This window comes from Emydura macquarii, unplaced genomic scaffold (assembly GCF_026122565.2).
Source record: "Emydura macquarii macquarii isolate MOO-44397 ecotype Brisbane River unplaced genomic scaffold, CSIRO-AGI_Emac_v2 contig_1644, whole genome shotgun sequence".
Taxonomy (NCBI): Eukaryota; Metazoa; Chordata; order Testudines; family Chelidae; genus Emydura; species Emydura macquarii.
In genome coordinates, this window is record NW_027131781.1 from 169,996 (window position 1) to 194,079 (window position 24,084).

The 24,084-nt window shown below is 42.4% G+C and overlaps 1 long non-coding RNA gene across 1 annotated transcript in view; it reads right to left on the reverse strand.

Annotated features, from left to right (window-relative positions):
- Window positions 1–18: 18 nt before the first annotated feature.
- The window catches only part of LOC137157959 (uncharacterized), a 37,034-nt gene continuing 12,968 nt past the window's right edge, over window positions 19–24,084 (reverse strand). Inside the window, exon 3 of the long non-coding RNA XR_010921262.1 lies at window positions 19–741. This is a non-coding gene — a long non-coding RNA (uncharacterized lncRNA). The remainder of the gene's footprint in view (window positions 742–24,084) is intronic.

Below are 24,084 nucleotides of genomic sequence, written 5' to 3' on the forward strand. Positions count from 1 at the left end.
CTGAAACTTATTTTCCTAATGAGATAGTACTTAGAAAAAAATTTATTTTATTTTTTTAATGAAAAGAAAAAAGTTACGGTGAACAGGAAGGGAAGGTTTAACTATCTAACTGCTAACTAATAACTATCCAGTATCTATGTACTAATTAGAGAGCAGAGGAGCTGCTTAGGGCTCCAACTCAAGCCAAAGGTGGTAGAGAAGGAACTGAGGAACGGTTGGTCACACAGTGCTTTGTAACTGCCTGAGGCAATGCACGTGTGACCCAACCAGGCGCTGCTACCATAAATCTCTGATTACAGGCGCAGGACATACAGAAACCTAAAGTGGAGTACCCACAGAGACACTCCTCGAAGAAGATTATTGTGCTTTAGTTCTAGTAAATTATCTAAGATCTGTGGTATTGAGGAATAGTGAGGAATGATTGATCTGTGAAATCATTGGGAAAACCTTGTCCATTTTGCCAGATAGGTGTCACGCTGTGAGGTGAAGGGATTTCAGGTCCAGATGTAGGATCTTTCTCTGGTTCTGCTATACTAGGTCCAGGAGCAGAGGTAAGGTCTTGAATTGAGAGTTTAATAGGTACAGTAGATCTGTGAACCAGAACTGCTGTGGCCATGCTGGGGCTATCTGGATCAGCTTGGCTGAGTCTTGTCAAACCTTGCAGAGCACTCTGGATATCTGAGGGATTAAAGTCCCAAACCATGGAAAGTGTCTGCCAGGGAGCCTGGGCTGATGCCTCCCCTGAAACAAAACATTCAACACTATCTGTTATCCCATGTGGCATTAGGTAGATAGACTAATTTATTAAAATTAACTTAAGTGTAAATATGAGTCTGTCAAAGGAAAGCAAGGTAGTAGAAGACACATACACATGCATATGCCTATGTGTATGTGCTGTTAATGTATAGTTCATGAAATAAACAGCATTAAATTGTTTTTACTTGCAATAAACTTATTTTTCTCTTTGTTCCTTTTGTTTTCTGTCCTCCATCTCCCACTATTAACTCAGAAAACTATTAAGTTAATTTTTTTCCACTGATTTTCACCCATTTTTAAATTTTTCTAAGAAACACTGATAAATTCCCAGGAATTTTTAGACAAAATAAAAACTGAAAATGAAGGGCTTTGTTCATTCTACATACGCCTTCCAAATTCTAGAATGAATGAGGCAGTGGTCTTACAGATTACAGCCTAATTTGCTACACAACCTGATTAATTACCTGAACACCATCCTGTACATTGAATAAGGAAGCAGTCCCATGAAAAAATAGTATGTGACCATATAATTACAGATTGTATTATGATGCAAACATGAAAAGGAATAGAATTAATGTTGCACAAGTAACCTTAAATCAAGCAGTTCCTAACTTTTGCATGTTAAACGTAAGTCAAACTACACTTGCTGTCAGCAAGAAAAGGCTGTTATCTGTGAAACATCCACTAGCAAAAGACACATCTCACACTAAAACAATGGGTTTCTTAGGAGTAGCTTCACTTTACAAACAGGATTGCCAAGACAAATATTTGGTGGACTGGTTCTAAGACACAGTGGCTTATTCACTGAGACTCAAGTCTGCCTTATTAGAGATCTGGGTTCTATTCCCAGCTTGCAAGGCCTGACTTAATAATGAGGATTGTGAAGGCCACAGAATTATTAACATTACTTAGTAGAAGTGAATCTAGTACTGCTGGCTCCCAGTGCAGTGCACCTTCACCTGGCCAAAAGATATTTTGATGAGAAACGGAGAGGAGGAGAATTCATTTTGTGTGTGTCCTGTCAGGAAGTTCTGCGGTGTATGTGGCCTGCTGAAGTGGGGCATCAAGGCCGTATATGCACAACTCTAAAGGAATCCTGAGGGATTTTTGGCATCAATGTGCTTTGTGAAACAGAGATGGGAAATGATAGAATCAAGACTATCCACTGCCAAATTTCAAAGTCTTGCTGCAAACCATGAATATGTTAGCATTCTTTTTAAAAAAAAAAAAAAAGTTGCAAGTGTTTTTGGTTTTGTTTTTTTAATAAAAGAGTGTGTTAGGCAACTTAAATATAAGAGTCATTGTGGCTCCTCCTATAATGAAGTAATAGTATTTCACAATTACGTAGCATCTGAAGACTGCAGTTTGCCATAGAACCAACCATTAATTTACTTGTACTAGTCTAAATAACTTTGCCCAAAGGTCACACTGAGTCTGTGACAGAGAAATGAATAGAACACAGCTCCTCATTCTCTGAAATAACCACTGTGCCATTCTTCCCATCTCATTTTCCTACAGGAATGACTTCACATATCACTCTCTCAATCTACTTGAATTCAGTGGAAGAGTGTGAGTGCTCTGGAGCAAGGACTGTGTTTTTAATTAGTCATTTGTACAATGCCTGGTACAACGGGGCCCTGATCCTTGACTATGGTCGCTGGGCCTTACTGTAGTACAAATAAACATTTACTCTGAAAAGCCTGAAGCATGAAAATGCTTCCTCCTGTCCTAGCTTTCAAATGTTTTGGCAGAGATTTAACAAGCAGCCAAAACCTTTGTCACTGCTTTGTTGCAGTTCAAAGTCCTGCCTGTTAACATCCCCTTCTTTTTCTAACTGGGAAAGAATTGTTAATTAAGGAAATGTGCATTTCTGAAACCATGTAATGTACATCTTTTGCATGGAGGTTGCAGGTCAGGCTCTTATAGCCAGTGTGGACTGGCTACAGAGCGTCCTTCCCAGAGAGATAGACCACAGAGGCATTCACTATGAGAGCTTTTACTATACTGTCAAGAATAGCTCTTTTGATCTTAAAGTTACATTACACATGGTGCCACATAATGGCTGGACCATATAACAGATTAACATTGCATCAGTAGTGCTAAGGGGGACCCAGCTCTTCCCTTCCCTTTCTATCTGCTCTGCCATCAGTTTCACTTACTATAGGTGCTTTGATATACTTCAAGAGGCGCTTAGAGGACTTTTTTTCTATGTCTTTATGATCACCACCTTGAGGGAATAGTCTCAACCACCACTCAGTCCTTGCCATTAATTCAATAATCTGGAGTAAGACTCTAACACAGTAGAGGAAGGAAGACAGGGAATAGTAGGCAATCATTCTGAAGGACCTCAATTATGTCCTATGATAAGTATTCATTCTTTGAGTATTGCCTGTAAGATGGTCTATTACCCTATATTCATAGACTATTAGGGTTGGAAGGGACCCCAGGAGGTCATCTAGTCCAACCCCCTGCTCAAAGCAGGACAAACCCCAACTAAATCATCCTAGCCAGGGCGCTGTCAATCTGGGCCTTAAAAACATCTAAGGATGGAGATTCCATCACCTCCCTAGGTAACCCATTCCAGTGCTTCACCACCCTCCTAGTGAAAAAGTTTTTCCAAATATCCAACCTAGACCTCCCCCACTGCAACTTGAGACCATTGCTCCTTGTTTTGCTATCTGCCACCTCTGAGAACAGCCTAGCTCCAGCCTTCCTGGAACCCCCTTCAGGTAGTTGAAGGCTGAAGTTCATAGAGTGCCTTGCATATAGGGTCCTGTGTTTGGTTGGCCTCTAGGCATTATCATAATATAAATAATGAGTGATGAGTAGTCCCTATCCACAAAGGCTGTGGATCTGAGTTGCCTTTTTTAAATAATGCTGCAGGACTGCTCTCCTGAACTGAACAGCTGATCAAAAGGCTAAATCGAGAGCAATAGTTCATGAAGGCATAAACAGAACCTCAGGTGATAGCCTTTCATTTCTTTATAATTTATATATAACCCTGAAAAAGACAAATGCTAGGCCCTTAAAGTTAAGGGGAAAATACTGAGACATCCTGCCTACCAACTCAAGAGGGAATTTCCCCACACTGAATAACCATGAATCACCATGTCAGAGAAAAAAAAATGTGAAAAAAGCTTTTTAAAAACAAGGCTTGAAAATGAAGGTTGTATCCAGAACTTGAGGGACAGTTTCAAAGGCAGGAGGCTACCTGTGAACACTGGATTGTCCACAGGGCATACTGGGACACTATTCAAAGGCACTGGATAACTTGTATTGGAAAAGGGAATGTATCCACTATAGTCATGTAAAGCCTGAAGTTGCCTCTTTATGTGTATTTTCTGTGTAAATTGTGTGTTGGATTTTCCTTACTAATCTGTCTTTGAATCTGTGATTTTTCTATTAAATAAACATTTGTTTATTTTTATCTCCAAGAAGGTCTCTGGTGTTCACACTGTACGGAGTGTGTATGCCACCACTTTCCCTGCTCTCTCTGCTGGGAAGGCTGAAGTTTTTATGCTCCATGCAGGTTCCCCAGCACCTGATGGGATCTGCTATTCAGCTTCTCTGGTCCCTGCTGGGACTCCCTCCAGGGAGTTACCGGGGAACCCAGGAAGCTGAGTAACAGATATCACCTCCTGTGCCGCCCAAGAACTTGCATAGAACATATAAAGTTCAGCACACAGGGCAGGCATACACACATGCAGCGTGAGACCAGACTGCCCATCCAGAATTCTCCTCTGTTTCACTTCTTTCCACCTGTGTGACTGCCATGCTGTCTGCTATAGAATCTGCTCTCAGCCTGCCCAGTGCCCGCTCCCAATCTCAGTGTGGAGAGACTCGATTGGTCGCTCCCTGCTGCAGTGCTCTGCTTTGTCAGTTCCTTCCTCCTCTCTTCCCCCTCGCCACTGCTCCCTGCATCCCTCCTCACTGCTGCTCTCCTCCTGCTTGCCGTTCCTCTTCTCTTCCCTGCTCCCCCTGTGCCCCTCTGCCCCAGCCATTGCTCCCAGCATCCCTGCCTCCCTCCCTCCTCACCACTTCTGTGTGCCAGACCTGACTGGTTCCTCCTCCCCCCACTCGGCCCCCCCACTCCAGCCGCTGTTCCCCATGTCCCTGACTCCCTGAGCCTTCTCACTGCTGCTATTTGCCAGATAGGTTCCTTCTCTCCTCCCTGTCATCCCCCTCCCCCACCACCATGTGCCTTCTCGTCCCCCCCACCCCAGCCACTGCTTCCCGCCCAGAGGCAGCCAGAGACCTGTGCCCCTGCCCTATAAAATTGGGCCATCTGGTCACACAAAGTCTGTGTGTAATTGCCCTGCTGGGCTGCCCCTAACCGTACTGAGGGTTGCAGCCCTTGGCACAGAGTCTGCGGACAGCTCAGTCTCAGTGCTGGCACATGCACGGCGTGGGGCACCACAGGCTCTCCCCCGACTGAATTATCTTTGCCGGTTGGGCTGCTGTGTTATTGGCCGGGGGGGAAGGGAGGGGTAGCATAGAGCCCACAGCCTGAACTTGTGCTGCTGTGCTTTAAATGCCAGAGCTAATTTTTAGTCCCCGTCTGTCACTGGTCCCCACTAGATGTAGTCTTTACACAAATTACGTCTTCTGTATATTTTTGTCTTTTCTACCATAAATACAACAAATGAAGGCAAAGATCTGGCTATAAATACCTTAAAATCAGCAAGTTGTGGCCTATAATGTTATGCATAACACCAGTGCTGACATACTAAAAAGGCTTATTACTTACCTATCATTTTTTGTTCTGTAATTAGCACTTTTCAGATGACAGTAAAATGAGTTGTAACTTTTATATCGCTCCCCTCCCACAGATTTCTTCTTTGGAAGCTTGTGTGTTTGATTTATAGACTCAGACCTATTTGCTTTGCTATCTGAACTCTCTCAAGCTTTGGCAACCTCTGAAGGAGCTTAAATGCACAGATCTTTCACCAAAAGTCATTGTAGCTCATCTACGGATGCAATAAATTGAGGGTGAATATGAATAAAAAAAGTGAAACCTTTATGAACAAGCTCAAATTTGCTTGTGCACTCAGACTCTCCTTTTGTACCCACAGTGTTGGCAGCAAATATTCTGCCTAGGCACTCCAACAAGAAAGCAAGCAGTTACCCAAGCATAGAAGGAGGAAGCACATTACTCCATCTCAATACTTTTATCTGCAACGAGTCTCACTTTCATCTGCATCTCGTGACCAAAGCTCTACAAGATTAAATTAGAAGAGTTTTGGCTCCTCACTATCCAGGACAAAATTAAATTAAAAAGTAAGTATAAACTAGAGCCCAACCCCAAAGCACCTTAAACCTTGGGTCTGTATCTGAATTTTGCAGATTACAGCCATCTTGTCTCAATGATTTGCCACTTTCGGAGGGATTCTTATAAAAGAACAAAAAGGAAACGGGTCACAATCCCAGCAGATGAAAACCATCAGCTGTGAACACACACACACTGGCTAGGTCAACATTGAGTGGAACCAGAAGCAAAGTTGATTGTAATTTTATGTTTTTAATTACCTCAAAACGAGGTGTATGACACAACAGTGACTGAATGTGAAAATGGGCCAGAATGGAGAACTTGACCATAGTGCTAAAGGATCAGATCAGATCCCTACTGTTCTCTGTTGCCATTTTTCACTCTGGTCTTGAGTTTTACTCGGTGTAACCCTTCTGCCACATGTTGTGGGCAGCGAAAAAAACTGGGTTAAATTTTCTAGGGATTCCTTCTGAAAAAAATCCTTAAATGCTAGCTCAAGCCCGCATCCAAACACCTGGGAAACTATAAAAACCCCAAGCACCCTTGATGAGCAATACTTTCCCTCTTCCAAGCATCAAGTTCAGGGGTTTAAAACAAAAACAACTTTATTAAAAGGAAAGGGGGGGAAGGAGACAAAAGAAATTTGAGAGACTGCAATTAATAAATTAATATCTAGTAGTTAAGGCTTCCAACACCCCAGTATGTCTTAAAAAGAGACCCAACCTCAGTCCTCTATTGGCAACTGTGACTGGCCACTTCCCTCTTCCTCAGCTCCCCACTCACAGTTTGTTAGGAGGCCTATTTCTTCAGTAAACAGCAGCCAGATTGAGAGACAGCAGCCATGAGTTAAATTGCACAGTCACTTCCTCACATTACATCTAAATTGCATCAAAATAATGTAATATCAGGCTGTTAAGAAGGCACTCCTGTCCTAATAGTACCCACCATCACCAGATAAAGAAACAGATCTCAAGATGTTTAAAGAAAATGTTGTTTGATAGCATTTTGTCAGACAAGGAATCACTTATCAACAGTTGGGATTATGAAATCTATAATTCTTTATTTTGCCTTTGTGGTCCCGATTTCTCTATTGTTTAGATACATGGTATCTGTCTGATTCTTTGATTGTTGCATAACTAATTTTGCAAGATTTAAATCAACTCAGGTGGTGGGGTATGATTGGTTAAAGAATTGTAATGGGCTAGGATTGGTGAAAATCACTTTTCTTGTACTTTAGTTTAAAATCGGTGAAGGTATAGCTAAGCAGGACTCAAGTTTAACTATATAAACGGGTCCAAAAGGAAGTTTTTTGGAACCTAACTCCAGGACACAGCCCAAGATCAGAACTGGCAGACCTCAACATCATGCCAATCACACCATGCAGAAGCTGGAGCCCTGGATGATCTAATTTTGACTGGCCATCAAGAAAAGTGCATCTGCCTTATAAGGAGTGGTGAGCATTTTATGCTTAGCAGATATATTCTCTTTTGGTACCTGTTAATAAATAGAAGTGTAGCATGGGACATGGGTCACTTGCTGGTGGATTCTCTGTACCTTGAAGTCTTTAAACCATTATTTGAAGACTTCAGTAACTCAGTCATAGGTTAGGGTCTATTACAGGACTGGGTGGGTGAAGTTCTGTGGCCTGCGTTGTGCAGGAGGTCAGAGGAAATGATCATAATGGTCCCTTCTGACCTTAAAGTCTATATTACAGTGTAAGGCTCTTTCACTGTTTAAAAGCCCCACAAACCTGCAGAAGATCACACCCGGAGCCCTAGAAACTGGGAAAGGGAGGGGGTGCCTAAATTAACAAGGTTATGCCTTGAGCCCACCAAAGGGTAAAAGGTGGGGTGCCTAGAGTGTGCAGGTAACAAGCCTGGGTTGGTGGAGTCCACAGATTCTGGCAGGTCTGGGCTGTTCCTATCACTTCACCCAGCTGAAGTGATTTCAACTTTAGCTGGTGAGCAGAGACATATGCATCAGAGTTTATGAAAACTACATTCTCTCTGCAGTTTCAAGCCTCCTCAATCCCTCATATAGGATTTTTAAGAAATCCTTATAACTGTAGAAATAATCCCAGCATTCATCAAAACAAAACAAAAAACTTCTCTAACCCTCTCATGGTCCCCTCATTAACCAACTATGCCTAACTCAAGTCTTGTTCAGGGTGACTCTTTTCATATTTGTTGCAGATCTCTCATCCCTTTATTTCCCAATAGGGTCAGCAATATTTTATTGCCCTCAAACTCAAAACTTAACTGTATTTAAGTAAAATGCTCCAAACTGTCACACAAGTAAAATGCAAATGTGGCCTGGCCCATTCAGTCATTTCCCCTTGCTCACCAACAGGTATCAGGAGAGAGCACCCTCCTCAATGAAACTTCTGTCCCTCTGGAGTTTTCAAGCAGCTCTGGGCTGCTCTTCTCTCTATTCACCAAAAGATATCAATAGCGAACTCCCTACTTTCCAGGGCTTCTGGCCCCAGGACTCACATCTACAATGACAAACACTCCTTTCTGTATTGCTGTACTTAAGGGTAGGTACCTCCAAGAAAGATGAAACATGAACGATGGAAGGAAGACAGCTGCTTCAAGACAAGATGAAATTGAGTTTGGAAAGCCTGCCTATGCCAGTTTATCCTTTTTGGGGTGGGGATCAGAAGAACTGAGCTGTGATAATTCTTTATTTCATTTAACTGGGGTACAGAGAAAAACAGACCCAAGAAGCCATACCTATTTCTCTGCTGCCCTTGAGTGGGGGCAGCAACAAGGACAATATTATATGTATTATGGGAGAAAAAATGGATCATAAAAGACAACGTGTTGGTGGGGAGGAATGTATTGTGGAGGTGTGCATATTATGGTTGGGGAGTCTGCATGGATGTTGAGTGTCTGATGGAGAAGCACATACTGCAGTGTGTGGGTATTAAGCAGGGAGTGGATGAATATCTTAGTGCAGGCATGGCGAATGACAAATACATAGGGATAGGGTGTACCACCCATCTGAGTACCAAAGAGGGTCAGTGGTGACTAGGTTAAGCAGCTCTGGAACGCCTCCCTCAATAGACAAGGGTTAACAGACATGACTAGAAAACAGCAGAAGCCAATTAGCCCTCCTGCATCCTGTTTAAGGAGGGAAAGATCAAGTGACAGGCTGTCTAGAGAGGGGAAGACGTGTGTGCCTGATCCATGTAAAGTTCTGTAAGACAGGCTCTCCATTTTCACTTTGAATTAATCTTTCATAACATGAGTGACCAGAACTGTACGAAGTATTCCAGATGAGGTCTTACCAGTGCTACTGTCCTCATCTCTAATGTAAATTGAGTATTGCGAGCCAAATACAAAATGCAACTATGACTGTAAGTGAATTAAACAAGAACAAATAGTTAACATGGTGATGTGAAAGTAGCACAGTACCAGCACACCAGAGAACAAGTGACCTTCCAGAGCTAGTAGTTAGTACCATACAGATAATTTCTTCAGTTTTGCTGTGTAGCATTTCCTCATCAAATTTTTTTCTGCTTTTGCTAAGGACTGACTGTAAAGCAGCAGAACATGATCGGTCTAAGTTAGTCATCCATCCAAATACTATGCTGCCAGGTGGAAAGATACTAGATTGGGATGGGGGACCACATCTCTTTCTAACTCAAGACATCAGACAATAGCAGAAGGTAAATGCAAAGGCCTATTGTCAGCTGGAAGGAGGATGGTGAACCAAAACCGCCTTGGCCACATGAGAGCCACAAGGTTCACTCTCACCTTGTCCTGTCAGATCTGCCTCTGGTCTCATGGTAAGAGTGCAGAGGGCAACAACACATAGATTAGTTGTTCTGGCCACTGAACTCTGGAGTTCTGGCTTTAGGCAGCTTTGGCTGGGCTCTTCTTATTCTCATAAGATGCAGAAAGGTCCCACAGAGGGAAACCCGCCGTCATTGAAACATGCTCCAAACCACTGAGTCATGTAGTTCTCACTTGTCTCTGGAGATGTACCTGCTGATGCTGTCCACTGAAGTTTCTCCCTGTTTGTTGATGTATTAAATTGCTATCATGTTGTCTGACATGATCTGGATGTGTAAGTTACAGAGAAGACATTTGCAAGCCTTTGTGTACTGCAAGTAGTTCTAAGCAGGTTGAATTGCAAGGTGGCTTCCTGTACAGTCCAGGTACTTGACAGTACAGATGGGTTCTCCAACCTGTCAGGGAGAGGCATGAAAGAAACTCCTACCCAAACTGTCTGTTTTCCCACCAAGTGAGTGATACTAGTACTCTGTTAGGAAGTGAGACCAGCTTGTCTAGACTTTGTTTGCTTGGGAACACAGACCACCTGCAGCCAAGCCTGTAGGACTGAAGTCTTGCAAAGGGTGTATCATATTGTGACACACTGCATCCCCATGTACACTCTTCCACTCCATCTACCACCACCACCAAGCAACTGAAATACTGACCCAGGGGAAAACTTAGTTTAGCTGGAGGCAGACCAGCCAACCTGTGGTGAGAATCATCTAAGACTGTAAGGTTGCTGAAAGTGTTAAGCTTAGTTTGGAATGTGATTTACCTTTTATTTACTTTTGATCAAATCTGACCTGCTTTCCTCTGACTTATAATCACTTAAAATCTTACTGTACTTAGTTCCAGAGGGGTAGCTGTGTTAGTCTGTATACAGCAAAGACAACGAGAGTTCTGTGGCACTTTAAAGACTAACAAATTTAATATTTGAAGACATTAGCTTTTGAGAGACTTAGCTCTCTTCTTCAGATGCAGTAATACAGAAAATAGGAAACACAGAGGTATCTTATATGTTTCCAGGTGCATTGAGAACAATGGGGGAGGTGGAGTCGAGGGGAGGTGGAGTCCGGTACTTAAGACCTAATGACGACCATTGAGTAGGAGGTAAGAATGGGTGAGCAAAGTAATTTACCTTCGGTAGTGAGATAGCCATTCCAAGTCTCTGTTTAAACCCAGTTTGAATGTGTCAAGTTTGCAGATCATTTCTAATTCAGCAGTTTCTGTTTGAAGTCTGTTTTTGGAGTTTTTTTGGAGAAGTACAGCAACTTTCAGGTCAGAGACAGAATGCCCTGGGGAATTAAAGTGTTTTCCCACTGATTTATGGATGTTATTTTTTATGTCTGATTTGTGTCCATTTATCCTTGTGCGTAGTGATAGTCCAGTTTGGCCAATGTACAGCCACCCAACCTGAAGCAAATACTCACCAGCAACCATACACCCTTCAAAAAATCCTACCCAGGGACCAATCCCTGCAACAAACTCCGTTGTCAGCTCTGCCCACACATCGTCTCTAATGACATCATCACTGGTCCTAACCACATCAATCACACCATAAGGGGCTCATTCACCTCCATATCCACTAATGTTATATATGCCATCATGTGCCAGCAATGCCCCTCTGCCATGTACATTGGCCAAACTGGACTATCACTACGCACAAGGACAACTTCAGTGAGGGATGGTCTGGCAGCTGCTACTCTTGGAGGGGACGAACTTTCCCAAGGCAATACAGGCAGATGTCATGGTTGTTGCTCACTGGGAAGGGCAGGACACAGATGAAGCATTTATTGAAACCTGAGGCATTGGAATACAGGAAGGGGGATCCCCCAAATCTGTAAGGAGTTTATCGAAGATTAAAAACTAAAACTAGCTAAGAAAAAACTATGTTAAAATCTATTAAACCAAGAATGCTAGCTAGAGTTGTGGACACTTGTTTGGTCTGTTTCAACCATGGGCAGTAGAAAGGAATTGGAGAGGCTGTTGGTACACAATGCCCCTTATAGCCTCAGCTGGGAACATGAGGAGGAGTAGGGCTCAGGGACAAACCAACGGACACTGCTAACAAAAAGCTTCTGTCTCAGGAAGATGGAGCATATACAGAATACACATGGGGCTCAACACTTAAGAACTTTGCATTAATCACCCCTTAGCATTTTCCAGATTACAAAGGAAATCCACCCAGTGAGCAAGAAATACAAACATATCTATACACTAATTCAGGGATGTCAAACTCATTTGCTATGACAGGCCACATTTGTACTTCAAGTGGGCCATACATACCATAAATCGAAATACTAGGCACATTTTTATGTCATATTTTATTTGCTAGATATCAGCAATATAAAAACTGCAGTAAATTCACTTCTACAACTACTATTTTATGATTAAAATTATTGATCAATGATTAAGAATTATAGTACATCAAGTGTCCACAAAAAATATTAGAAGCATCCATAAACTTAAGTAAAGCTGTTTTTTCAGAGGGCTGTATCTCAGGAACTTCTTGCTTGGATTATCCCAGATTTGGATCATTAACTTTATCCTGTGCCTTATTGAGGCACAGTAAATTTCAAGACAATCTGAATTTGTGCACAGATTTTAGAGAACTTAAAAGAATCACTTTAAACAGAACAATGTTCTGAATCTTAACTTTAGTGAAGTGCCAGCCAGCTCTACAATAATGTGAAGGTGTAACTCCCATTATCTTGATCAGTAAGGGGATGAGTTACTCCTCTTCCACAGCCTGATGCTGATGTGAGCTAGGAAAGTGAAGAGGAGACAAGATCAGAATATCTACTGCTCGAAGAGAACTAACCACTGGTGCTTTTGGTGAAAAATGGGATTTGTATTTCAAGATAGCATTCCTGTTTCCTCCTACATAGTTTGTTAAGGAGTACGGTTAACTTCCAACAAGCATCAGAGACATTTTACTGAGCTGGAGAAGGAAACAGCTCACTCTTGTGGCTGAAATGAGGAATTGTCTGCAAATAAAAATAATAGGGTTGGGCAAAAATGACTGACTTGAGGTGAAGAGCAGGAATAATTACTTGTCTATTTTTAGCATGCTTGCGATCTGATTCAGCCAAATGATTTAGACAGAAGTTTTCATCTGCATTTAAATTGTCCGATCTTAATTTTGCCCATCCTGACATGTTACTGATAGCAGCAGCTACTGCCACACTGCTTGCCCTTCCAACTGGCTCTGTCCCCTCCTCCTGACTATGAGGGACAAATACTTGCCACTTTCAGTGTCAGGGGCATCTCTGGCCAAGTCTGCAAATTGTCAATCTGTGCAGGGCCCCCGGAAGTGCAAGCCCCACGTCAGATCTTATGCTTAGGGCCACCACTGACTTACCATTTCTGCATTTCCCATGACTGCCTCCTAATTCAGATGCTGAGGCTAGTTTTTCTTCATTCAGGATTCTCCATTCCCCTCTCCCCTCCAAATAGTGCACCAGGACATTGAAATCAGATACATTTAAAGGGGACACATTCAAAGTCTTTAAAGTTGTCAAGCAGCCATAGGGCATCTTATGAGGCTGAGAGTTAGTGCATCTGCAGAGGGCAGTTCTCTCACACATTTTAGCAGGATCCCAAGGAAGGAGCATGGCAGGAGCTCTAGCATGAGAAACAGTGTGTTTAGAAAAACTGAAAGGCAACTGGGATTGTGTTCTGAAATATACTCTCATAGCACAGACTTTTGATGCTAAAGCCTAATGACAACACCTTAAATATCAAGATTAATTGTTTTATTGCTGATTATTTCAGCAGGTGGAGTCACAGGGGGAGACTGAAAAAACAGTTGTTGGACATGATAGAATACAACCTATATTCACACACTATTGTAATAATCTTTGTACAAGGTATGCCTTGTGAGAGATCATTTGTAAAACCCATACATTTGCTAGGCAATATTGTCCTGCTAAAATGTGTGGCAACATGTGAAGTTAAGATTCCCTGTAGGATGTTATTAACATGTTCCAGACCCCACAGCCCTGCTCAAGCAGAAGTCATGTCTGCCCTAAACAAAGGAAAGAATGTGTGGTTGCCTAAATTTGCAATTAAGCAGTAAACAGAATCATCAAGCAGAAAGGGAAAACAAATGAAGTTCAAAGAGATTAAAAAACCAGCAGGGACTAGCCTTCCATATAGACTGTCTCCTGGATCTCAGCTAGAAATGTTTTTCAAGAGGGGTCTGAAACTATAAAAAGCAGGGGCAGACACCCCAAAACACCATTCTCTCTCTGCCCTGCCCATCACATTCTCTGTACCTGAAAAGACAAAGGAAGCTCTCTGTTTGACTCTCGGGGAGGGATTCTGACCTAAAGAATTTGGTCAGTATGACTGCTGAAAGAATGTGGTGAGAAAACAAACTATATTAGATCCAAAGCAAAGTTACGTTAGACACTAGTAAGTGTTAAATCTTTATTTTTTCTTGTATCTGTTTCTGATTTTTACACCTCATTACTTGTACTCACTTAAAATCTCTTTGTAATTAATTAACTTGTTTTACTGTTTTATCTAATGCAGTGTGCTTAAATTGAAGTGTCTGGATAACTATTTAAGATGATAAACATATTTTTCCCTTAAAGGGAAAACAGATTTAATAGATTTGTCCTGTGCAGGAGAGGTCTGGGCAGCACAGGACACACATTTCTGGGGGGGAAGGTCTGGGACTGGGGGTGTATTGGGAGTCACCCTACAGCATAACCAAGGCTGGTAATAGTCAAGGTGTGGCTGGCTGGCTGCAGCACACAAACGTAGCTGGGAATGACTTACATGCTGGAGGCTGTTTGTGAGTAGTCCAGGTTGAAGGCTACAGCAGCAAGGCATTGTAAAGGGCACCTCAAGTTATAGGGCAGAAGTGACACAGCTATGCAGTCTTGAGTATGTCCCATGTCACACAGAAGAAGGGAAATGCAGAGGAAAGAATGAAGGAGATAAATAGAAGGAGTATCATGGGGTGCACCACACACTACTAGGCTGGTGCCGCCTCCTGGTCACTGTGGGGATTAGCTCAAAACTGACACCTCCCTGTCTGTGGTTCACACACCATCATTCTGTCTCTCCTGTCCTTCTGTAGCCCTCTTGCAGCCTCAGGAACCACAGCATCCTCTTCATGGCTTAGCCTTCCAGCTGTGTCACTATCCATGTTTCCCCCTTCCAGGGGGGAATTTAGCTCCTCAATAGTCCTAGGAAGTCTTCCCACTTACTGCCTCAATGCTCCTCACCCAGTGGCTGGTAGGGCAACCCAGGTCTGCCCTCTTCTCCACATTCCAGCCCAGGGACCCTCAGCTCAGTAGTCTGGGTTGTCTCTTCTCACTACTCTAAGCCTGGGCTTCTTCCTGCTACTGGTTCTCCTTTTCTTCCGAGTCCTAATACCTCCCTTTTCCCAGGGAGTGACTACAGCCCCCACTCACTCCTCCCTTTCTCCTGCTAGTGTCTGTCTTTTCCCAGCAGCCCCTTCTCCTTTCAGCTCCTGGGCTTTATAGGCCCTGCCTATTCCTGTCAAGCTGAGCCTCCTTAATTAGCTGGTTAATTGGCCCATCTGGCCTGCATCAAACCCTGCAGGGTGTGTAGGGTAGACACCCCACCACAAGAAGGAAGAGAAACAAGGGTGGTAGCCCTAAATGGAAGCAGCTTTTTCCACTGAGTGATGCTGAAAGAGACAATAAGGCACTTATAAAAGTAATAAATAATTACAGTAATTAATGGCCAGATTTTCAAAAAGCTCAGCTTCTAGCAGCTCCTTTCAAAAACACTGGGAGCTGTTGGGAGCTGTGAACTCTTTTGAAAATGTGACTCTGCCCATTGTTAGATCCTTTCTCTGTGGTCATTTCAAAGTTATACAAATTCAAGAAGTTCATGGGATTTGCCGGGTTTTTTTTTTTTTTTTTTTTACAGCAGTCATCTCAAAAGTGAAGTGTAGATGTGCTGTATTGATGTAACAAGGCTTGCACTTGGACATCTTATCCTGGTTTCAAAGAAGGGGAGCCACAACAGTACAAGTCCTGCTTTACACTGGTACAGTATCTATAATGAGGGTTTGCACCATGCAAAAATCCCTCATGTGGACAAACCCTGTACCCTCCTTGGTGGATGCAATATATGTCACTTGTCTGTCAAGTTTATCATTCAATTTGTGGACTTTTTGGTGCAGAGACGTGAAAAAAATTTATACTAGTAGGTGCTTCAGAATAACAATGAAGTACCAAGGTCACGTTAAAGCCATCCTCAGTAGAGAGTGGGTTGAAAAGCTGAGATGTATGATTTTGATGAACAAAATGAATCAAAGGTTTTGTACTAATCTTCCTTATTTCTCACTTTTTCCCTTCCACCATCTCTCTACTCTCTTACTTCTCTGTCCCCATCCCTCTTGCTCTCATCCTAAGATCACCCTCTTTCTTCCCAGCACAAATGTCTTTCATGCTATATCCTATGTGTTCGTTTCTTCTGTATCTGTGTATAATTATTTTGTTTCTCTCCTGCCTCAGCCTCTTCTAAGAAATGAATAGTGTAAATATAGCATATTCTCAGGGTGGCTCATTGCAAGTGACTTGAGTTGCAGCTGGGGTTTCAGACAGGGAGCTGGTTATATTAAGAGACAGGAACACCAAGACCTATTTCATAACCAGCCGCTTTCTGGGCACACACCTTGGTCAGCACCGGTATCTCTGGGTCACTAGTACAGCCCTTGTACCCTTCTAATCTCTCAGAACACTTGTCTGTGAATGAGAGCCCTGCAGTCCTCTTCAAAATCCACCAATTGACTTTGCTCCAACTTCTCTGTTTTATTTAACAAGATTAAACATAACCATAATCCTCCTGCTTCTTATTCAAAGAGGAAAGGTCTAATCTTATAAGAGCCCAACAATGCTCCCCTTCCTGATCACAGTCTAACTCTCCAGCCCACAAGCCTGATCCCTCTCTCTTCAGAAGCCAACCTATGACCCTTCAAATTCAAAACCCACAAAGTTCCAAACAAGCAGTCTGGGTGGAGCTTCCAGCCAGAAATCCAAATCTCTGTGCACCCAATGACATGATTTTTTTTGGTCTTTGTTCAATGACACAACTCATAATATGATTTCACTTAACACTGGTTTTGTTTTGGTGTTTGCTTGGGTTTTTTGATTTTTTTGTTTTTCTTGATGGGAGCTTAGGCAGGAAGGCAACAGCAGATACAGAGGAAGCAATGGTAGTGATGCAAGGAATGGCAGAGAAAATGAGAAGCTGTGGGTTGTACATTATCCTGGAGCGGGTATCCAAAAAGAGTTTCATGCCACCTGGTATAGCTGATGGAAGAGAAGATCTGAGGTCTGGAGATGCACTCCTGTGTGACATACTGGGTTGAGTTTCAAAGGGGATTTGGGCAGATGGTGGAAGGAAGGCAAGAGAAGGCTGAAGGAAAAAGTCAAAACTCATAGAAGCAAGCCAGACTGGAGAACTGTGAAGGAAGACTGCTGGGTGAGGAAAGTGCCCCGTGGAAGCATGTGATTATGAGAACCAGGGAGAGGAAAAGACTAGCTTGTGTAGGAGAAACAGAACTCAGGAACAGGTTTGCTGAGTTGGAAAATGAAGAAGGGGCACAGCAGAATGAAGCGAATGAAGAAGGGGTAATAACAGAAGGTGAGAGGGCTTGGAAGAAAAAAAGAGCAGCTATTCCTATAAGAAAAGTCAGTGGAGATAGCCAGAGTTCAAAGCCCAAGGAGATGAGAGGATGACTCATAAAAGATTGCAAGAGAGAACAAAAGACAAGAGAACTTGTAGTCAGAAGGAACAGGAGGAAGTCCAGAGAATAACATCAACACCAAGAAGTGGCAGGTCTACCTGATTGGGAACTCCCTACTAAGAAGAACAGACAGGACTATCACCAGAGCTGATCTGGAGAAGAGAAGGGTGTGTTGTCTGCCAAAAGTTAAAATATGGGATGTGGACCTGAGGCTGAAGAGGATCCTAATGGAAACAGGAAAGAATCCTGTCCTTCATGTGCAAACAAATAATACTGCTAGATTCCCACTCGAACACATCAAGGAAGACTTATGTCAGACTGGGGAAGACACTTAAAGAAATGGAGGATCAAGTGATCTTCAGTGGGATTCTACCTGTCCTAGAGGAGGAGAATGAAGGCAAGACAAGATTATGATGATCAACAGATAGCTGAGGCAGTGGTGCTATAAGGAGGGCTTTGGGATATTCGACCACTAGGAGGCATGCATGAACAGAGGACTGTTCTCCTGGGATGGACTCCACCTGAGCAGGGAGAGAAACAGACTTCTGGGATGGAGGCTGCTACAACTGATTAAAAGAGCTTTGAACTAGGAGCTCGGGAGAGACGGTTGGGAGATACTCATGTAATGTCCATGCCTGATTCTAATATTGACCACGAGGAAAATCAAGAAAGTGAGCAGAAAGGAGCAGCAGTTGGAAGAAGAATAGACATTAAGAGGAAAGATAGTACCAATACAGCTAACAGTCAGGTCGGTGATACCAGCAGTAGAATGACTGTACCCTCTAGTGAGGAATCTGGGTGAAGCCAATCAGAAACAACTAAGGTGTTTGTATATCAATGCAAAAAGCCTAGGTAACAAAATGGAGGCAATAGAACTATTAGTGCAGGAAGTGAAACCAAATATAATAGGGATAACAGAAACATGGTGGAATAGTAGTCATGACTGGAGTACAGGGATTGAAGGGTATGTGCTGTTCAGGAAAGACATAAATAAAGGTAAAGGTGGTGGAATAGCACTGTACAATAATGATGAGGTAGACCTGTAAAGAAAGTGGAGTGATGGAAAGGGTAAAAAAGTGTCATTTTCGCTCAAAATCATTTTGAGGAAGAAAGCTATCCGAGTCTCCCCTGGGACAGTGCTCAGGGAATGCTACAGACCTGCAAGATCCAATCTGGGTATGGATAGAGACCTCTTTAATGTGTTTAATGAAATAAATACTACTGGGAATTGTGTGATTATGGGACACTAACTTCCTAGATACGGATTGGAGGATAAGTAATACTAATAATAGTAGAGCCCAGATTTTCCTGGATGTGATAGCTGAACCTACAAGAGGTGATGCCATTTTAGAATTGGTATTGGTGAGTAGTGAGGTCCTCATAGAAGAACTGGTTGTAGGGGACAACCTTAGTTCGAATGATCTTGAGCTAATTCAGTCTAAACTAAATGGAAGGATAAACAAAAATAGATCTGCAACTAGGGTCCTTGATTTCAAAAGGGTAAACTTAAAAAAATTAAGATAATTAGTTAGGGAAGTGGACTGGACTGAAGAACTCAAGGATCTGCATGTGGAGAAGGCTTGGAATTACTTTAAGTTAAAGTTGCAGAAACTGAAGCCTGCATCACAAGCAAGGGGAAAAAATTTGTAGGGAAGGGTTGCAGACCAAGCGTCTCAAACAGATGATTAAGAAAAAGCAGAAAGCCTACAAGCAATGGAAGATGGGATGGATCAGCAAGGAAAGTTACTTCTTGGAGGTCAGAAAGTGTAGGGAAAAAGTGAGAACTGCCAAAAGCCAGAGTTTATCTTGCAAAGGAAATTAAAACCCATAGTATATGATTCTATAACTATATAAATAAAAAGAAAACAAGGAGGACCACTAAACACTAAGGATGGGGTGGAAATTAAAGATAATCTAGGCATGACCCAACACCTAAACGAATACCTTGACTCCATTTTTAATAGTCGTAATGAAGAGCTTAGGGGTAGTGGCAGGGTGGGTAATGGAAATGAGTATATGGGGTTAGAAATTACCACATCAAAGGTGGAATTCAAACTCAAGCATCTAAATGTGCTTCTAGCAGGCAGGTCATGCCACATCCAGGTTTGCCCAACAGGTGGCATGGGTCAGCCTCGGTCTCAAAGGGAGGCCATGCCTCTTCGTTACAGAGGTTACTAATGGAGTTACTCAGGGATCAGTCTTGGGACCATTCTTATTTAACATTTTTATTAATGACCTTGGAACAAAAAGTAGGAGTGTGCTAATAACATTTGTGAGTGACACAAAATTGGGAGATATTGCCAATATGGAGGAGGACTGGAATATCATCCAAGAAGATCTGGATGACCTTGAAAATTGGAGTAATAGAAATGGGATGAAATGGAATAGTGCAAAGTGCACTAAGGGACTATCAACAAGAATTTCTGCTATAAACTGGGGACCTACCAGTTGGAAGTGAAAGGGAAGGAGAAAAACCTGGATGTATTGGTTGATCACAGGACAACTATATGCTGCCAATGTGATATGGCTTTGAAAAAGACTAATGCAATCCTAGGATGCCTCAGGCAAGATATTTCCTGTAGAGATAGAGACACATTATTGCCATTATACAAGGCATTGATGAGACCTCACCTGGAATACTGTGTACAGTTCTGGTCTCCCATGTTTAAGAAAGATGAACTCAAACTGGAACAAATGCAGAAAAGGGCTACTAAGATGATCAGAGGAATGGGGAAAACCTACCTTATGAAAGGAGACTCAAAGAGCTTCGCTTGTTTAGCCTAACCAAATGAAGGCTGAGGGGAGATATGATTGCTCTCTATACATACATCAGAGGAATAAATACCAGGGAGGGAAAGGAGTTATTTAAATTAAGTGACAATGCTGACACAAGAACAAATGGATATAAACTGGCCATCAATACAGTTAGATTTGAAATTACACGCAGGTTTCTAACCATCAGCGACGTAAAGTTCTGGAACAGTCTTCGAAGGGGAGCAGTGGGGGCAAAAAACCTAACTGGCTTAAAGACTGAACTTGATAAGTTTAAGTAGTGGATGGTATGATAAAACTGCCTACAATGGCATGTAGCTGATCTGTGACTGCTAGTAGCGAATATCTCCAAACACCAGTGATGGGACACTAGATGGGAAAGGTTCTGAGTTACTACAGAGAATTCTTTCCCAGCTGTCTATCAGTTTGGTCTTGCCAAAATGCTCAGGGTCCAAGTGACCGCCATATTTGGGGTCAGGAAGGAATTTTCTCCTGGATCAGATTGGTAGAGACTCTTGGGTTTTTTTGTCCTCATCTGCAGAATGGGACATGGGTCACTGACAGTTTTAAACTAGTGTAAATGGTGGATTTTCTGTGACTTGAAGTTTTTAAATCATGATTTCAAGGAGTTCAGTAACTCAGACAGAGGTTATGAGTCTATTACAGAAGTGGGCGGGCAAGGTTCTGTGGCCTGCAATGTGCAAGACACCAGACTAGATGATCATGATGGTCCCTTCTGGCCTTAAAATCTATGCACATCTCATATCAGACACTTTCAAGTCAATATAGTCCCTTCTCCACAGCTTATGGCATTAGAGTGGCAGCATCTACTAAGAGAGACTATAGACCCATTCCCTAACTAGACAGACCCACAGAGTGACAGGTTTTGACCGTGGGAGCCCCTCAGTGCCAACTGGCAAAGGGGACACCATATCATAACTCAGTGGTTTTCAACCTTTTTTCATTTGCATATCCTAAAAAATTCAAATAGAGGTGCGGACCCCTTTGGAAATCTTAGACAGTCTGCGGACACCTAAGGGGCCGCAGACCACACACTGAAAATCACTGCCATAACTCACATCAGGCCTGACACACTCATTGCCCCAACACAGTGTTGTCATAATCTGTGTCTAAAAATGTTGTGTAAAGTATCACATGCAAACTGGTAACATGCTGGTCCTGAAAATCATTGAATGATGTATGTATGCGATGTGTACAAAAAGTTATAAACATGTGCAGAAAATACATTCTTAAAATATGTTTGTCTGGCAGCACATAAAGTCCAGCCTGCCTTATACAAAGAAATGTATATTTACAATACTTGTCTGACCAGCTTGATTGCAGAGGACAGTGGAAAGTACATTTACATATAAGATAAAAAAAGACATCAAGCCAGCAAGTGGGGGAGATGACCACTTAATGATCTCAACGGGGAATACAGTCTGCACCCCCAGGAAGCCTTTGTGGCTCTCAAAACAGCGACAATGAACTTCGGGGTACTGTAAGGGGGCAAAGAGATATTCAAGTCATCCATAATCTAAGGAACAAAAGGGGGCAGCAACCTTTGAGTTAATGAAAAGTGGATCCTCTTGGCCTGTCAGGCAAGAGTAGCTGGAAACTGACCATAGGTGAGAACTCTGTTTAGACGAAGATTGTAACATGATGACATTAAGTTGTAGTCACTAGAAAGTATATTTTGTTTTTTTACTGTCACTTTCATTCTTACCTATTACCACTAAATCTCTGTTCTTTGTTAATACAATTATTCTTGGTTTATTACAGAACCATTTCAGAGCTGTGCATTACCCTGGAGAGTGAGTCCTCAGCTAACCTAACAGGCTGATATGGATATTGTCTCTCAAGGCAAACTTAATAACTTCTGTCGGTGTCCAGTGGGAGGGACTGCAGAGAGACATCTCTGGGGAACTCAGAAACTGGGGTTCACTGGTTATCTGTAAGGTAAGGTTTGGACTGGCAGAGTCCTACAGAGTTTTCTGGAAAGGCAGACAAGCCGATATGTCAGGTAGCTGACATAGCTTAGCAGCAACAAAGGTTGCTGAGGCTGAGACGGGTAACACAGTAGCTCACAGTTCTGCAAACCCCAAGAAAAGTGTCACACAGGGGCTGCTGAAAAAAGCTGCAACATTCCTTTTAAAAACATATTCCTATAGAGTAATTATTTAGCTCTCTGAAGTGCTAGGAGTAATCGTTGGTGTTTTCCTTTAAATATTGACCTGCATAGGGGCCCAGCTAAGCAGAGATACCGACCAAACATCAGTTCTAATTCTCCCTGTGTTTCTGCCGGTAATCCTTTAAGACTGTGTTTAACATCAGTTGGCAGCTCAGCCCTGGGGGGTATCTGGCACTGAGCAATTCTACCATGATATTTTGGGATTTCCGCTAAGGAAAGGGGATAGCCGTCAGAGAACTTGTGGGCAGTGGATGGGTCAGTAATCACACCAATGACTCACAGCAAGGCTGGCTGAAGCAGAGCAAGACTTAATCAGAATGTCACAGATTGCCTGGCAGAGGGCTACTAGGGAAGGTGTATGTGTGTGGGGTGGGAGGGGTATGGGAAAGGGGTTTCAGAAATATACTGCAAGTAAATTCATGCAAATAGAGATAAGGACAAACAAGCAGAAAATAGAAATCAAGAAAAAATACAGAACTTCCTGTTTCTTGTGTTCCTAGGCTGGAGCATTCAGTTCTATGCAATATTTGTCTTTTAAGATTCTTCACTTGGTCCAAATATCTGGGCACCAGGCTTCCATGAGGACACAGGAGTTGTAGACATCAGTCTCTTACATAAATATTTCTATTCTTTCTTAGGTATTTACAAGGTACCTTTGAGTAGATACCAAGGTAAAATATTAGCTCTATGAATAACAGCAGGCAAAAAACATTTACAGCTTTTGAAAAATAAAGAAATAAAAATTGTCTCAATCCAGCTGAGAAGAGGGAGAACCTCTATTGCTTATTCTTTGAACTAACCATCCCATCTCCACCTCACCAACTATCTTCAGAGCCTTCCTTATCTGTGCCATTGCTACATGTCTTAGGGTAGAAGTTTCATGGGAGTAAATGAGGGCAGAATTTGGCTGTTAGGCTGTAAATTGTTTGAGGCAGGAACTGTATCTTAGTACAGAAACTTAGAGGAGTAAATATTCTTCTCCTGGCTTTCATGAATTCACACAATTCAAGTGAGATGTCTTCTTGGCCCTGAAGGCTGTAGTTTTGTAGAGTAAGGGAGTTCAGCCACAAAGAGAGATCTGTAGTTAATTACTGCTGCATCCTGTAGGCAGTGACTTATGCCAATGTTTTAGTTTATCTACACTCCCTATTGACCATATACAACCTGAATAATTCATCTATGTACCTCCTGAAATGCTCATCTCAGATGATGTCTGGTTCTGTTCGGTCACAAGCATTCCCCCACACACTACTGTTGGATACTCATCTGCCTATCTGTTCTGGAAGATTTACCCCTCACTCACTGAGGGTAACTATATCCTGAAAGCTACATCTCTCTGCTCTCCTACTACATCTGTTCTCAGGTTGTATTTGCTTTGGGCTAGCTTTTGACTGCAAGCTCCTCCAGATGGGACTTTGTTTTTTTTTCCTGCCTGTCAAGTGTGTTGTATACTCATGGCTCTCAATGATAAATAATAATTCTCCAGTGCTTTATCCAGACCAGTTTTAATCCATTAGGACACCTCTTTCCTCAAGATCCACTTCTGCTGTGACATCCTCAAGAAATCAGCCAACTAATGTCTGGA